Here is a 16572-nt window from a genome sequence, read left to right on the forward strand (position 1 = left end):
TAACTTGCATTGCATCAGGTACCAGGCTGAACGTATTTAACCCAAAGTATGATCTTCTCCTAAACCTAACCAAGTAGCTTCTGTGCTAAAATCTAACCAAACAACGACTGTCTGACGTTAACAACAGTCCAAAAGTCATAATAAGTCAACTGTTTGTCAGCTAGCTTTACTTTGAAAGTCGAACCAGATGTTGCATATAACTTATCTTTGCTAATTGATGGCGGAGCATGCAAAGCTGACATGACTGGGTAGGTAGATAGTTTGAAGCTTAAGGCAACAGACCAAAATGCTGTATTTGATGAGTTGGGAGTGAAAACATGTTGGACTAAACGTTATCATAAAAAATTTAAAAATGCTTTATTTGCGCTGTGAGGAAGCAACAACCCTAAACCTAACACTGTCATGTATTCTGAGGATCCTGTGTGTTCATCAGTGTTATCGCCTCCTCCATGTAGTACATGTAGAGGGCTGGGCAGGTCTTCACAGCTCTTATCAGACTCCGGCCTCTTGCATTTCCGTTAGAGTGAAGGCGCTATCTCACCTAGTCCCCTTCTCTGTCGTCACTGTCCACCACAGATTAGTCAACTTGAGTTTCAGTCTACCTACCACTTGTAAAAATGTTTCTCTGCATTGAATTGCCCATTTTGTTACTGAAGTTTTGGTTTCATTTATATGTCCAGTGCCATTTCAGTTTCTTTTGGCTCTTTTTTATCCAACTCTTACTTTGTGAAGTTGATATTTCTCTGATTTTTTGCTTTTCATAAGAAGCAGAAGAGTTATGAGTTTGCTTGCCACAACTAGCGCTTGCTGCTGCCCCCTACATTTGACAAGTAGCCTAAACATGTCATTGCTTTTCCCCAGACAGTTGGAAATATAGTGATAATGATCATTTAGAATACACACAATAAGGAAAATGTGGACGCTATCTTTTCATCTTCTCTGATTTTTTTTCATGCTTACAGTAATTTACTTTGACTTCATTTAGTGTTCATAGATGGTCATTGGGGATTGTTTTTGTTGGTATGACTCAAGAATAACACGCATACCAGTACAAGCTGGGTTAATAGTTCAGACTAATCAGATTTGTGGTTGTGGTGATGAGTAACTTCATGTGAGCCAATTAATTTTATGTGCTCAGTTATTAGTTACTTATTTGTACCCTTAATTTCATTAGCTGGAGGAAAACCTGCTGACACACCAATGTTAAAATAAAGGGGTCTGAATAAAGCATAACATTTAAGAGGTTTGTACAGTAGGTGAAAGTATGAAAGCGTATGAAGCAGTTGAAAGTGTTTGGAAACATCAAAAAGGGCAAGTTTGAACACTCATTCAGTTCAATATGGAAACAAGTGCAACAAAATGAATAATTATACAAAAATGTTTAAAAAAGAAGATATTATTAATATGATTAGAGGCACAAAGCGTTTTTAAGAAGCTGTAGCGCTGCCAAAACAAAGGTGACCCACACTCAGTACTGTGCTTGAATGCATGCCTGACTGACATGTGCTGTATATTTGGTCTGCGGATCAAACTGGCAACCCTCTGGTCATCAGTTCACTTTTCTAACCTTTGGTCCACAAATGCCTCAAATTTAAATAAAGAGGGAAAAAAATCAAGCATCATAACATCCAAAGAATCTATGCAAAAGCATACACTGTACAGTACAGTACAGTAGATATATTCACGCCTTTTTATCTTTACCCTTTCAGGCATGGTGTCCACTACAGTGGACAGACATTTGGAAGCCATTTTCAAGTATTTAAGCTGGAGAACCATGTCTCAAATACCAAGTGGCGGACTCCCAAAGCCATGTCCATAATCCCACGTGATTATTATCTATGTGTCTCTGTGTTGTTTTAAGACATGGCATCATTAAAAAAAATCAAAATGATATCAATTATACTTGAATGGTTCAATTAAACAGCAATATCAAATAGTCATCAAATGTTATATAATTATAGACTGAATAGGTAGAATATAGTCTTTGGTGCATAATGTCCACTGGAGTAGACAGATGTACTTTCAGTCACAGAAATTACAAACATTTTTCTTCTTCAATTCCAATGTCTGAATCAAAGCATTTCCAACAACTTATGTACCTCAAAAAATACAGTTTTTACCTGTCTGGTTTACTGAGAATTACATTATTTAACAGTTACACAGAAGTTATTCCATAATTAAAGATTAAAACATTTAAGAAATATATGTAAAAAATCTGTAGGAATTTTCACTCGTTTTAGAGTAAAAAACAAACATTAGAAAATTACTTTGTGATTTAATAATTCATACACGAAAGGGTTACTTAAAGGCGTCAGTGGTGCCATTTTTAATCATCGAACTATTGATTAACTTCTTCATCTTTAAATAAAGTATCATTTGATAAGGACATTTTCAAACAGGCTGTGCACAATTTCCCGTGAGATTCTCACAGTCAGGTGTTTTGTTTGAGTTGTTCTTTGCCAGGTGTTTGTTGTTGCCAAGAATTTATGCCCCATTAGATGACATACTTTGAAAATGTACCTGTCAATGCGCTGGCAATTGAGAGTGACTACGTAATATGGCATCTGCTTTGACAAGCCTAATTGTTTTGTGTAAGCAGGGAGTTACTACAATTAGATCAACAGTTGGGCATGTTTGTGGTTCATGATGCTGCATTGTTTTGTGTTCACAATGTTTTGTCCTGGATGAAACAGAGTTATGAGATATGGCTGAAATCCTTTAATATCTCCTGTGGTTTGTTGTGAATCAGTGTTTTGACAATGTAGTATTCCGACTATGACACTTTGCTTGCCAGAGTACAAACACATCACCTACTGTGTCAACAAAATTAGCTTGCAGCAGTAACTAAAGCCAACATAAGACTATCCATCAAAATATCAACAGAATAAGCTGTGACACTCACGCACAAACGCAGAAAGTGAGTTAAAGGAATAGTTCACCCTAGAATGAAATTCAGTCATTATTGACTCACCCTCATGCTGATGAGAAGTCCGGTGTAGTTTCTTATTCCTCAAAGCACAGCTGGAGACCAGCGGGGGTACACTCCGGCGACATCCAGAGTTTACTTGAAATGACGTCATTTAGTACATTTTTCAGGCCTAAATAGTCACTATGCCATATTAGCCTGGAGGCACGCTACTGCGTTCACGCGAGTCTCCCTCACAGCGTTTGCACTACGGAAGCTGCGCCAGACAAGATCAACGAGACTCGCGATAGATACACACCGGTATTTACATGCTGCTGTGAGTTTCAAAGTTTCAAATCACTAGTGCAGGCAGATCCCTCTTGTGTTTGTGTGTCGCTCGGTGGCTCACAGCAGGATGTAAGAAACTACACCGGACTTCTCATCAGCATGAGGGTGAGTCGATAATGACTGAATTTCCTTCTAGAGTGAACTATTCCTTTAAGCAGTGAATGAAGTGGGGTGGAGGGCAGGTGGCCCCCCTTTAGTTAGTAGTCGTTTAACAAACAATGAAATGTTTTATAAATCATTCATTGAGCTATTGTTGATTGTGAAGTGGCAACTGACATTTATATCTTTACAAGTGTTTAATGAAAAGTTAATAAAGCATTTTATTGTTTGTTAACAGTGAAGTAACTCTTAACTAAATTTACCATTTATAAATTATGGTCATTATAAAGTGTTGCCTATGTTTTTATCGACTAGCAAAAACCCAAATATACCAAATATTTTTTGACAAATAGCTGAATTTTGTGCGTAAACATAATGAATTTAAGCTGTTGCTTAAAGGATGACTACCGTTTTTTAACAACCTGGACCTTATTTCCAGCAAACTATATGGTCATTTACTCACCCAGATAACTTTGGTGTCATTCGGCGTCGTTCGGACGAAATTAGATCCAGTGTAGCGCCGATATATCCATATAATGCGAGTAACGGGGCATCGACACACAGCCTCTATATAACGCATTATCTACCACGAAACTAGTTCATTTCACCAATATTTTGTTACGATATGCTAGTGCTATTCCCCTCTGTTGTCAACATCCGGGGTCTGTAGGTTGATCTACTACCTCTGACCTGGAAGATGTCGTCTCTGAGCTGCGCGCACCCGCGACAGCCCGGCTTGTTTACCTATAGCTGCTACTGCTAGTTTGACCCCGGATGTTGATAACGGACGAGCCCGGACTCAGAGGGGAATAGCACTAGCGTATCATGACAAAATATTAGTGAAATGAACTAGTTTCGTGGTAGATAATGCGTTATAGAGGCTGTGTGTTGATGCCCCGTTACTCGCATTATATGGATATATCGGCGCTACACTGGATCTAAAATGACACCAAAGTTATCTGGGTGAGTAAATGACCATATAGTTTGCTAGAAATAAGGTCCAGGTTGTAAAAAACGGTAGTTATCCTTTAAATGGAAGAATGACATATGACTATGTAGAATCTGAGTCATGAAAACCCGTAGAAGCACCGGCAGTGTCTCCAAAATGTGAGCCATTTGCTCAAGTGCATGGCTTAAAAGAGTCATATGGCTCCTGTAAGAAGAGGGCAATGTGTGTGTGTATAGTGATCATTAGCGGCAGAGAAAAATTTTGGTTGTGCTCAAAGCAGACAGATCTTGGCCATTGGAGCAATGGGAGTGAAGATGCCCATGACTGAACTCTGCGGTTCCTCAGTACCCAAGAAGACCACTACTGCTGTTAATGCTTATATCCATGCTATTGCTATCCATGTTAATATTCATGCATTGCAATCCAAGCTAATATCCATATTATTGCTATCCATGTTAACATCCATGCTACTGCATTCCATGTTAATAACCGTGCTACTGCTATCCATGGAAATATTCATACATTGTTATCTATTCTAATATCCATGTTATTGCTATCCATGTTAATATCTATGCTATTGCTATCCATGTTCATATCCATATTATTGCTAACCATGTTGACGTCTATGCTATTGCAATGCGTGTTAATGAGCATGCAATTGCTATCCATGCTAATATTCATGCTATTGCAGTCCATGTTAATGCCCATGAAATTGCTTTCCATTGCTATTCATGCTAATGTCCATGCTATTGCTATCAATGCAAATATCCACGCTATTGCTATCCATGCTAATATCCATGCTATTGCTATCAATGCTAATGAAGTTGATCTGATTGCCCTGGTAATGGGTTATTTCCAACTAGTAACCAGACCCCCGTTTTTGAAAAAGAAACCCTGACTGGAGTGTAGCTTTAATTTGTCAGATTGACATTAAGAAACTCAAATATGTTCTATTTACAATCATACAAAATTGAGAAAAACACATTCATTCTCACACCCAGGAGGCTTAAATCAAAGAATGTTAGCAGTTTTTCATGTAAGATGACTCTGGCCATGATCTCATGTGCAGTATCTCACAATTGCTCCATTAACAGACCACGCATTTGGTCAGAGAGCAGCTTGGCACTTGTTGTGGCTTTTTTCAGTTTGTCTTCTTTCGTGCTATTTGTTGGATCCTGAAATGGCGCCTGTGGTTTGCCGATAGCGTTGCTCGCTGCTACCACATGAAGAGAATAAACAACAGTCAATTACACCATTACTGACTACCGGGCAGATGACAGTGTTCACAACCATTGGGTAAACATACTACGCTTACAACATAACACTACACAGTGGCACTGCAGGCTGGCACACACACACACACACACACACACACACACACACACAGTGGTGGCTCATGTAGGATGGGTGACTGTACCAAGTGATATAATAAGGTGTAACACATAAGTCAGTTTAAGCACAACTTTCTGTTTTCACTTATGTAATTATAACAGCCCAGGCCAATACAATCACTCAGCTGTTCCAAACTCTTAGGTGGTGCCGCTGATTGTCAGAGAAAAACGGACGACAGACAAATGAGAAATAGCACCATCATTAAAAGTGAGTCACCTTGGCATGCTGAGAATTGGCATGTTTGACAGGACAGTATTGTCCAACCAGCCCTCCCTCTCTCTGTCATAGTCACTGCTAAAACATGCTCCTCTTTCAAAAGAGCTATATTTATTTAAACTTCGTGTAAACAACAGCAGTTTCCAGCATCCTACTATCTCTCCTATCTCATCCGTGAATGTTGAGTCATTCCGGCAATAGGAAATCAACAGCACGGGGAGGTTCAAAAAAGAAAAAGAAAATGAGAAGAACATGACTTTTCTTGCCAGGCTGTTACCACAACAATTCTACTTGAACATTATGAAGCTGTTATGAAGCTGTTACTGGATCTGGACTGAGCCAAGTGCTGTTGGGGCATAACTGATCGGGTGTTTGAACGCCTCTGTCTGTGAAATCTGCCCTTATGTTTGTGAAACTGAATCACTGACAAACATTCCAGTAGAGACTCTTTACTGGAATGATGTGTTATGCATCATGTAACTGAGGAAAACAATCGCTGTTGCTTTGACTTTACTTTACCAACCTGTTCTCACTCCCAACTCATCAAATCCGGCAGCTTGGTCAGTGACCTTAAGCCTCAAACTATAACTCTCTGCGTACTCCTCTACCTTAGCACTAATACATGATATGCAACATCCAGTTAAACTTTCAAAATAAAGTCTCCACAGTTAATTTCACAACAATACATAATGTAAAACGTCTGGTTACACTTTCGAAATAAATGCTTTGAATGTTAATAACAGTCGCTGTTTTGTTGGATATATGCAAACGAAACTACTTGGTTAGCTTAGGAAAAAATCATTCTTCATGTTAAAATAACTAACACATGACGTCATTTGCAAATGTTCACTTACTTGCGTTACATAAATGTAAAACAAATCACTTTTGACTCAACTCTGGTCTCTGGAGGGAAAGTCTTATCAGTAACCCACCCAAAGCATCCTATCCACCTCCTGACTCAGACTTGGTCACTATTTATACTACCGCACTATGGCAGCACTTCAAGAAATGACACTAGAGGGGGTTTACATGCTGGCATTCCGACATCCCAAAATTCCGACATCCCAAAAGTCCGACATACGGCCATTCCGACGTCACCATTCCGACATACCACTTTTCCAACAAGCGAACGTCCCGGCATTCCGACAAAGTTTCACCATAATCCGCAACCCATAACCCTAACCCTAACCCTGACCCTTTTAAAAGATGTGTCGGAATGGCAAGACATTTAAAAAAGAAATAAATACCACCATTCCGACCTTAGGAGGCAAAAAATGTCGGAATGATGGGATGTTTCATTAAAGGTTTAAGTGTTGCCATTCCGACAATTAGGGCCTGTCAGAATGGAGTTACGTTGGAATGGCGGTTGCCTCCCCTAGAGGGGTTACTACAGCGTCAAATGGGCTGACAGCTCATGATGCATTCATGTCCCATTGTCTTAGGCAGCAGTCTAATCAAGTATAAATCAATCTAGTCTTTATCAAGTCTTAGGCCCCATTTACACTTACACTTGTAAAGGTGGGACGTGTACTACTTTCAGTTACACTTATTCACTTGTTAGCCAGCTCACAAATGTTTTTGCAATTCATTTTGGTTTCCCTGGGCTACAGGGGGTAAATCAGGGCTACCCCTTTACCCTCAAACCTTTAAAGGCTACTTCCACAGACTGCATACTGATATAACTCCACTTATGTCCCATCTTGGAGTGTCAGATACACACATTTTCAACATCAAGCTATATTTCAATCCACCTTGATTTCCTCTTGGATGGATTTAGACTAAGCTTTGCTGATATCAGATTGCCACCCAGTTTGCCCAACAGCTTATCTATGCAGGAAGTGTTTCAGCCATATTTTCTTAGTTGTCTGTTTCTCATGTGTCTGGCAAAACAGATATTCTTTAAAAGTGCAATATGTAAGAATAACAACTAAAGGTACTCTGGTGATATGCTGCTACACACTGTGTAAGACAGATAAAGTGTATCCCCATAACTTTCTGTGGTACTTTGTTTCCTGATGTTGCACTCTATTGCAATGTGGTTACACCTGCATGTATATGTGTACATATATATATGTATATGTGTATGTATGTACGTGTTTAAGTGGGTGTGTGTGTGATTGGGTGGGTGGGGCGTGGGGCGTGGGGGCTGTGGAAGTGGTAGAGCAGTGTGTTTTTGTGTCTGTTGTGTCTTATTGTAATGTATACTTTGTGTAATCTTTGTATTTGTGTTGGGACCCCCTCGAAAACGAGATGCTGCATCTCAAGGGGTTATCCTAAATAAATTGAATTGAATTATATAAAGTGTTTTGCGCAGTATTTATTTATTTAAAGAAAGATAGCGCTGGTCTGATCATTACTGCTGTTGTTACAGAGTTTTTTAAAAACGTCTACTTATTTGCACCTCGATGGGACATCAAGAACTTCAAGGATGGGACGTGGCTCAACACTTTGTGAAACACTTGATTGCATAAGGGATAGTACTACATGGGCTCAGGAACACACAGTCAGACATGAGTGGATATCATATCATAACATATAAATATTCCAGGTCCTGGTTTCAGTTTTGTTTTTGTGTTTTGTAAAGGCTGTGCTAAGGGGAATTTTATAAATGATGTGAAAATGAAAATAAAGTCCTGATCCTGAATGTAAACCCATGGCCTGTGTCTTGGAAACAGTTGATTGTTGATTTAGATACACAGTGCTTTACAGTTAAGACAGTGTGACTCATTGTAATGTTGCCTCAGAGGAAACGTCCAGCAAGTACAAAACACCTGCAGGCATAAAGGTGAGTGTTACAGCATTTGTTGGCAAGGTAGCTTGTGACTGGTGACGTGTCCAGCGTGTTTCCCTGCCGTCACTCAATGCATGCTGGGATGGGCTCTATCGTGAACACGCCACGTACGTAGACAAAAGAAATGACTAGGCTTAACTGTAGAAGTGAGTAACTGGGATGGGCGTCCATAAGCCATAAGGATCCATAAGCAATCTCATCACGGTTATGCTAGATCAGTTGTCACCTGTTCAAAATAAACAAATGCTGGTAACCATAACAAGGTTGCCATGCAATGTAAAAAAAATTTTATTTAACATTAATCTGGGCTTTGAGAATTTTTAAATGTTTAAGTTCTTGCCAATTGCAGCATGTCAGAAACAGCAGTGAGTGTATGACAAAGTATTATAATGCCATGTATTAATGCAGTACCTAAACATGCACGCTGATATACAGTATAAATCAGTCATTTGGCCACAAAGTAACTCATTTGTAACAACATGTTCAGGGATGCAGAGCCTTGAAACAGACACTTTATTAGGGTGTTTTCACACCTGTAATGTGGTTTCTTTGGGAAAAATATAATGCATTGTTGCATTTTAGCTCTGGTCTGGTTCCTATTCACGTCAGCTATTTACAAATGAATCAAGAGGAATAAAAATGAGGTCATGAGACTGACAGGTAACTTGTTGACTTGATAGTTTTAGTGATTGTCATCCTGCATCATTAGCACATCATCACATGGGGAAATCAATCATCTCCACAGCATTTATAAACATTTGTTTATGTAGCACTTTAAAGTTTCTGATGTGAATTTCACAAAAAGCTTCTAAAGAAATAACTGATTATTAGCGTTATTAGATCTCAAATTGACCACATTTTAAGAATATTGATTATCAGGTGGAGACAGGACAAAAAGTAGGGTTCTTGTAAAGTAATGACTCAGGGCTTATTATCGCTGTCCCAACTTTTTATTGGACTTAATGAACTGAAAAAAACAGGCACAGACTCTGCAATATTGGTGCAACTAAGGCACACCTTTACACCGCCTTTGTTTGTTTCCACTGAACCAAGCAGCGCTCCAGTGTATCATTTCATAAATCTTGCCGGCGTTGCGGAACGAAGAGAGGCGTAATGGTTCACATCATGACGTTAACATCCGTGTGTCATTTAAACGTCTTTCCTCAGTTTCCACCGGTTAATCTAAACATGTACCCGCTGACTAATGTGTTGTGATTGAGATTCTGACCCACCGAACATCCTGGAAAGTGACAAAGGTAGGTTTTTTGCTCTAAATTACATTATTACCTAACCACCATCAGTAAACAGCAGACCCTGTCCCCTGGCTTTCACTCATGGCAAGGGATCCTGTTTTCTGGGGGAAGTTCAGTGAAGTCTCGGTCAGGAGGGCTGATCATCACTGTGATTTTTTTTTTTCTATACAAGTTTCAAGAGACAGTTAGTGTTACAACACAATAGTGGAAGGCGACAAAGACATGGTGAGCTAAAGTTTTTTGCTCTGAATTGCATTACATAATCACTGCCATTCAACTGCGGGAGCTGCCTGGCTCTCTGCCGGAACAGATGCTTTATTTCGGGCATAAATGTGACGAAGAGTTGGTAGGATAGACGGAACACTTTTCCACGTATGGATGCAGTATTTTTTTTCCTCATATAAGATGCTGAAGACTCTAGCTGCTACCACATTACTGTTGTCTGGTCATGTAACACTGCTTTGTGGGTTGAAGATGTGTGACATTTCTCTGTTATGTGATGAATGAAGGATCTGTTTCATCGCCTGATGCCATCAGAACGACACACCCCTGTCCGGTGCTGCCGGTTTTTCCATTCACAGAGATGCCGCCTCGCCTCTGTTACTACCTCCACTGGCGGATCAGAGACGAAATGAAACTGTCCCCCCATTCCGCCACTTTCACACAGACTGTGTGGAGGAATATTGCCGCAAGATTCCTGCTGATATTCAGGGCAGTTTGACTGGGGTTATGGGGGTTTCTGTTTCTTCAAATCTTAAGTATGATTTACTCCCAACTCCTGCTCTGCTCTGCTCACTGGTCATAGTCACCTCTCCAGTTCTGCGCCTGCCGCAGATTGTTTATGCTTAACTCAGGGCCTTCATTGGCCAATTTTTGGATCAGATAGTCTTACTGGCTAAAAAAAAATGCAGGTGAAAAGTTAAGATATTAATTCAAATTGTACTTTTAAAATGACCTGAGAAGATAATATGGTTTGATACTGTGTATGCTTAAGAACAAGAAAAATGACAAGTTCCCATTGTTTGGCCCACACCACGGTTCAATTGACCAGCCCAAACTAACCAAACTAACTGGGAAGACACACCAGGGGTCCCAAGGTCCCAATGGCAGCAGACTAAGCAAGATATTCCAGAGGTCCTTTTCCCCAGCAGCGCCTACCGGCTCCTCTTGGGGGGCCCTGAGGTGTTCCCAGGTTCCCTCTCAGTTGGTCCCGCTCAGAAAACCTCCAAAGGGAAGCACCCATGGATCAGTACTTTTATATTAACATTGGATCAATAACTATGTGTGATATGAAAGGTGTCACTCGTAGTGGCAAACTTACCAATAATTATTTTAGGATTATTTCAGTTTACCTCAGCTCTATTAAGCATTTTCTGCACCTTTCAACTCATTATTTTGGTTTTACTGCCCACAACTTCACTGTTTTGTTTCTGTCTCTCTCTGCTTTCACTGACCTTTTTTTAACTGAAAAAAGTTCTGGTTAACCCACTGTAGACCAGACCAGACCAACAGACAGATAAAGTTTTGTTGTTCCTCCTCAGGACTCCTCAGCCAAAAGGAAAAAATGAACATTTGACTTACATGTGCTGAGTGGTCAGAAATACAACTCCAGTGTTGCTTTGTGTCTTCTGTAGGCACATGTTTTCTTACATGGCTGCCTTCATACATCTTCAGTGTTCAGTGTTAACCCCGTTGTGTTTTCACATTGTGCCGCTGCCAAAACTCAATTAATACTGTTTTAAAAAATGAAAGAATTAAAGGATCAAGCATGTGTTACGACCAGGGCCTAAGGGGAACCCTGGTGCAACATGGAAATTAGACTCCCCGATTCCTCCCAAACGCTGCCAGTAACAAAGTATTTTAAAGGTTTTATTTAAAAATACAGAAACTTAAAATGCTGGCAGCCAGTGCAGAGAGGAGAGCCCACATGAACTGGAAGGAGCTGGCCTTTAAACTGCTGACTTGGTGGCTGGACCAATCAGCTCCCTGGACAACCTACAATCACACTCAATTAACACACCTGCTGCAGCCAGTCACACACGTAGCACAACAGAGAGGCATCAAACAGAGGAAATTAAAGCACAGGTATTTATAAAAAGGTTCATAGGAGCTCTGGGGTCGTAACAGGCACTGTAGGCATTTTCATTTACAGCTTACTATCTGTTGAGTTTTATCAAAAGCAGACATCACAAGCAGACAGAGAGAGACAGGTATATGTGACAACCAAAAATTGCACATTAGTTACATCTGATACCACAGATGCGGCATGCGTCCCGAGGCTGGTTAATCCTCCCCAGAGGCACAACAGCTAACTGTTGTGACTGGAACTTTTCTCTTGTTTTCTGGTCTAACGCCTCGGGCCTTCCCCAGACAGATGGGATTCACTGGTTTCCTACGGGAGCTCCTCCATACTGGAAACCATATACCCCCCAGCAGACAGGTTATCTCACACACACACACACACACACACACACACACACACACACACACACACACACACACACACACACACACACACGCACACATACACACACGCCTGTTACCTTTCACTGCTGTTGTTTTGTAAGTTTGTCACAGCCTGTAAGATGAGATGAGCTGATTTTGGATTATTGCCAAAAGATATTGTGTGTGTGTGTGTGTGTGTGTGTGTGTGTGTGTGTGTGTGTGTGTGTGTGTGTGTGTGTGTGTGTGTGTGTGTGTGTGTGTGTGTGTGTGTGTGTGTGTGTGTGTGTGTGTGTGTGTGTGTGTGTGTGTGTGTGTGTGTGTGTGTGTGTGTGTAGATGAGACAGAGATAATATTTGTACTGGATAACCAGGTAAAGTTACTTTTCAGGAGTGTGAGAAAAAAACGTTTGTGTGTGTGCGCAAGTGTGTGTGTGTGTGAGTGTGTGACCGATGGGATTGTTTACTATTTGTTAGGGTTGTGCATCCTGATGTTCCCTCTGAGGATCCTCCAGGTGTCTCTTTCAGCAGTGCACCACTTTGCTCTTTCATCTGCTTAATGTCAATCATCAGTTTTGGATCTGTTTCAGAGACAGAATAACGATGTTAATATTGACACTGAGTGAATTATCCTTTGTAATTGCTTCACATGCTCTGCCACACGAGTACCTGTTTGATAAAATCCTCCTCATGTGCTGTGTTACCATGGTGTCTCCAATAAGAAGAGGTGTACGTCGAAAGAAAAACACAATTGATCCCCCCGTAGCTCTCAGAGAGCATAAAATGTAGTGAATTGTTAACCAGGGTGACCACCTGAGTCACTGAGCAGTCTCAGAGGCATCAGTTTCAGCCAAGCCTGACAGATAGCCTTGACTTTTACCCTTTTCGACACCTCGTGTGCCTCGAGGACAGGAGCAATTGGTCAGAGGACGCCTCATATAGTCCAACTATGTCTTTTACACTCCTCATTCCTATTCAAGGTATCATCTGTCACCTGTAGTAAAGGGCGTCGCTTTGTGTTGAAAAGTGGTGAGGATGTAAGGGCTCAGATAAAAAAGGAACCTGACATTTTCTAAATAGTCTTCAACATATGCAATTTTCTGCAATGTGATGAGGAAACCGTATGAGGTCAGAGCAGATAATTACAAATTAACCAATAAAAAGTTATTCATTAACTTTACTCATTACATGTTTACAGTATATCCTTTTTATCATGCTCTTCAAATTAAAGCTGGAGCAAACGTTGGGATTTGGCAGATAGGTGTTCTAAACCAGGATATACTTCTTCATATCAACGTGTACATAATACAAAAGTCTAAAAAATAAAACAAATAGTAACAGTATGTTGTGTTGTCAGAGCCATTTTCATTTCAAAACTCCACCCCCCTCTAATGGGATCTATTGGCTTGACCACTCATTGTTGAGCAGTGTGGTGAAATTTACATATACTTGCTCAGACGACCAGCGCGAACTTGTTGCATTTATGAATGTCATGACTAAACCCTGCATGCATGAAATTGGTGAGTCGAGGAGCAGCAGAGTAACACAGAACTGGGATTAAAATGGCTGACCTCCATTCTGTTACACAGACGAGCTAATTCAAATGAGATGCAATAACCTGACAAACCTGTTAATTAAATGAACCCGTGAACCCTTGGCTGTTTTTGCACATTTTTAATCCTTTAAGTGACAGACATATGGAATAGTCACTGCATGTCTTACCTGTAATATGATTATAATGACTTAAGCTACTTTAAACGTCATCTGAATTGATAGCACTGAGGCTCACTGTTGCAGGAATACAAGACACATGTTGACAGTGCAAACCGTGCTTGATAGAGACTTATTTTTATGGATTCTTGTTGTTTCATCTAAATTTCATCTTTTGAAATGAACATAATTTGAGAGGTTGCCAGCAGGGTTCCCATAATGTTTTGGATGATTAAATTAGGAGTGTGATGTTGCCACAGAGTCCATTAGTTGTGTGGTACACTTGAGTGAATCTAGACCATGGAAAGCCATCCTGGACAAGCTGTTTTCATTGTAACCATGGTTGCACAGACAGACACCCATCACCCGGATTACTGTAATACTGAATAAAACATCCAAACATGATGATGATTAGATTAGATATGATGTTTTGCATGACTTTCACCTTACTGCCTTACTGGAAGAAGTCAGTTGCGCAGTTATGTCTCTGTGTTGACTCAGTTATACTTCAGACTGAGACATATTGAGTCAGCTGGGGTCAAAGGTTTAATGTTATTATTGTAAGCTTTTCAAAGCCAACCATAGCTTCCTATGTAAACTGTAAATTACACCTGAGCTTGTAATATCAATTGCACATCATATGTCTATGACCTTACTTTCATATCGACAGGAGCAAGTGATGGTGACAGCTGGGAGAGACCGCTGCCAAGTGAGAGACCACTGTTCATATGGCAATTCAACATCTACAAATGTCCAGCTGTGTTTGTGGAGACAAAGAAAACGTATATCTCTGACAAGAAGTCGGGACATCTCCAGCCATGTTTGTGGTAACAAAACTAGGTGACCTCAGGACACATCGTGATGCATTTGTGGTGACTAAAGCATGTATTTTAAACCAAAACATGATGTTTTCCGAACCAAGTAGTCTTTGTGCCTTAACCTAACCAGGCCATAGGCAGAGTTTTCAGAAATGTACCATGACCTTGATGAGTCACACAAATATGACGGTGCCTGCATGGAGTTCAGTGGAAGTGGAGGTCTGTGTCTGCTTGTACGACAGTCAGCACTTATTTTGGGCCGTTCTCAAGTAAATCAGGGGTGACACAGCCAACATATCTGATGACTTATCATTACATAATTATAATTATGTCTTTCCTGGGAAACATCAGTGCGCAGGAAAGAACTCATGGATTTCACATTTTTAGCATAAGCTAAAAAACTGTGAGATCATTTTCCACCTCCTCATTGAGGAAGTGGTTCTTTGAGCAGAGGTACTGACCTTACATTGTTTTTTCAGAGTACAAACCCTCAGTGACATGTTGTTCTTGATCTGTGTTACAGCCCTTCTTAACTCCCAGGCCCTCTCACCTGTCACCCTATGACAGTGAAACACAGCTCTTTGGATGGAGTGACCTCTCCATCCTCTTTTTTCTTGACACCTTGTATTCTCTACCTTTGTAACCAAAGCCCTCCAGAGTAACCCCTCACCTCCTTAATCTCTCCCCCCTCCCTCCTCTCACTTCATTTTTCTCTTTCATCACTATTATCTGTCCTGCTCTCTTTCTTTCTTTCTTTCTTTCTTCTCCTTCTCCTTCTTTCTTTTTACCTCCTTTTGTTTTCCCCTCCTTTCCCTCTCATTCTCCTGAGCACCTCTCTCTCTCTCTCTCTCTCTCTCTCTCTCTCTCAGTGTCATTGCCTGCTATGCTGTATTCTCAGAGGTGAGTCTCAGGATCAAAGTACATACTTTCAAATGTCAAACCAATCGGAAGTGAAGCAATCCTAAAGCTCTAAAGTAGTCTGGTTACTTCCTTGGAAGTCCTAGAAAGCACAAGTATTCACACACAAGCTCCTTTCATGCAAGTAATTGCCCGGTTCAGTTAGTGTTTTCTGTAAGCACAAAGGTCTCCTATATAGAAAACCCAGTAAAAAGTTTCAACCCCCAGGGCATGACTGTTGAAGATAAAGGAGATTAAAACTTTTTTAGCCACACTAGCAGCGCGGCTTTATGGAGGGCAATCGATCAATCCACGACTTTGGTCCAGAATTAAATAGCTCAACATCTATGGGATTGATTGCCATGAAATTTTGAACAAACACGTATGGTCATTTTTTGTGTTCAAGTGAAATGCAGCATTGCAATGATGCTTGGTAAAGTATAGACATTCATGGTGCCCAGAGGATGAATCCTAATGACTTTTCTGATCCTCCGACTTTTTTTGTCAAGCGCCTGTAGAACGTTAAACTTTCACTTGTCCCATGAAATATCTCAACATACTAGATGAGTGTGCTAATCCTTTTTGACACATGCTCAATTCACAACAAAGACAAATATATTTGATGTTTTACCTCATCCACTTTATGGATTTTTGTAAAGATATGTTTATTTTGAATTTGATGTCAGCAGCAAGTTTCCATGGCAAAGTTGTGGAATGCTCCAAAAACACCAGTTCAGAACATTCCACAGGTAA

At 40.4% G+C, this 16572-nt stretch overlaps 1 long non-coding RNA gene across 1 annotated transcript; it reads left to right on the forward strand.

Annotated features, from left to right (window-relative positions):
• Window positions 1–11973: 11973 nt before the first annotated feature.
• On the forward strand, window positions 11974–15783 carry LOC311266582. The gene is made up of 3 exons (XR_014623734.1): window positions 11974–12393; window positions 14775–14944; window positions 15446–15783. It is a non-coding gene; the product is annotated as an uncharacterized lncRNA (long non-coding RNA).
• The last annotated feature ends 789 nt before the right edge of the window (window positions 15784–16572 follow it).

The sequence above is a fragment of the Pagrus pagrus genome (assembly GCF_965226575.1).
Source record: "Pagrus pagrus genome assembly, chromosome: 12".
Taxonomy (NCBI): Eukaryota; Metazoa; Chordata; class Actinopteri; order Spariformes; family Sparidae; genus Pagrus; species Pagrus pagrus.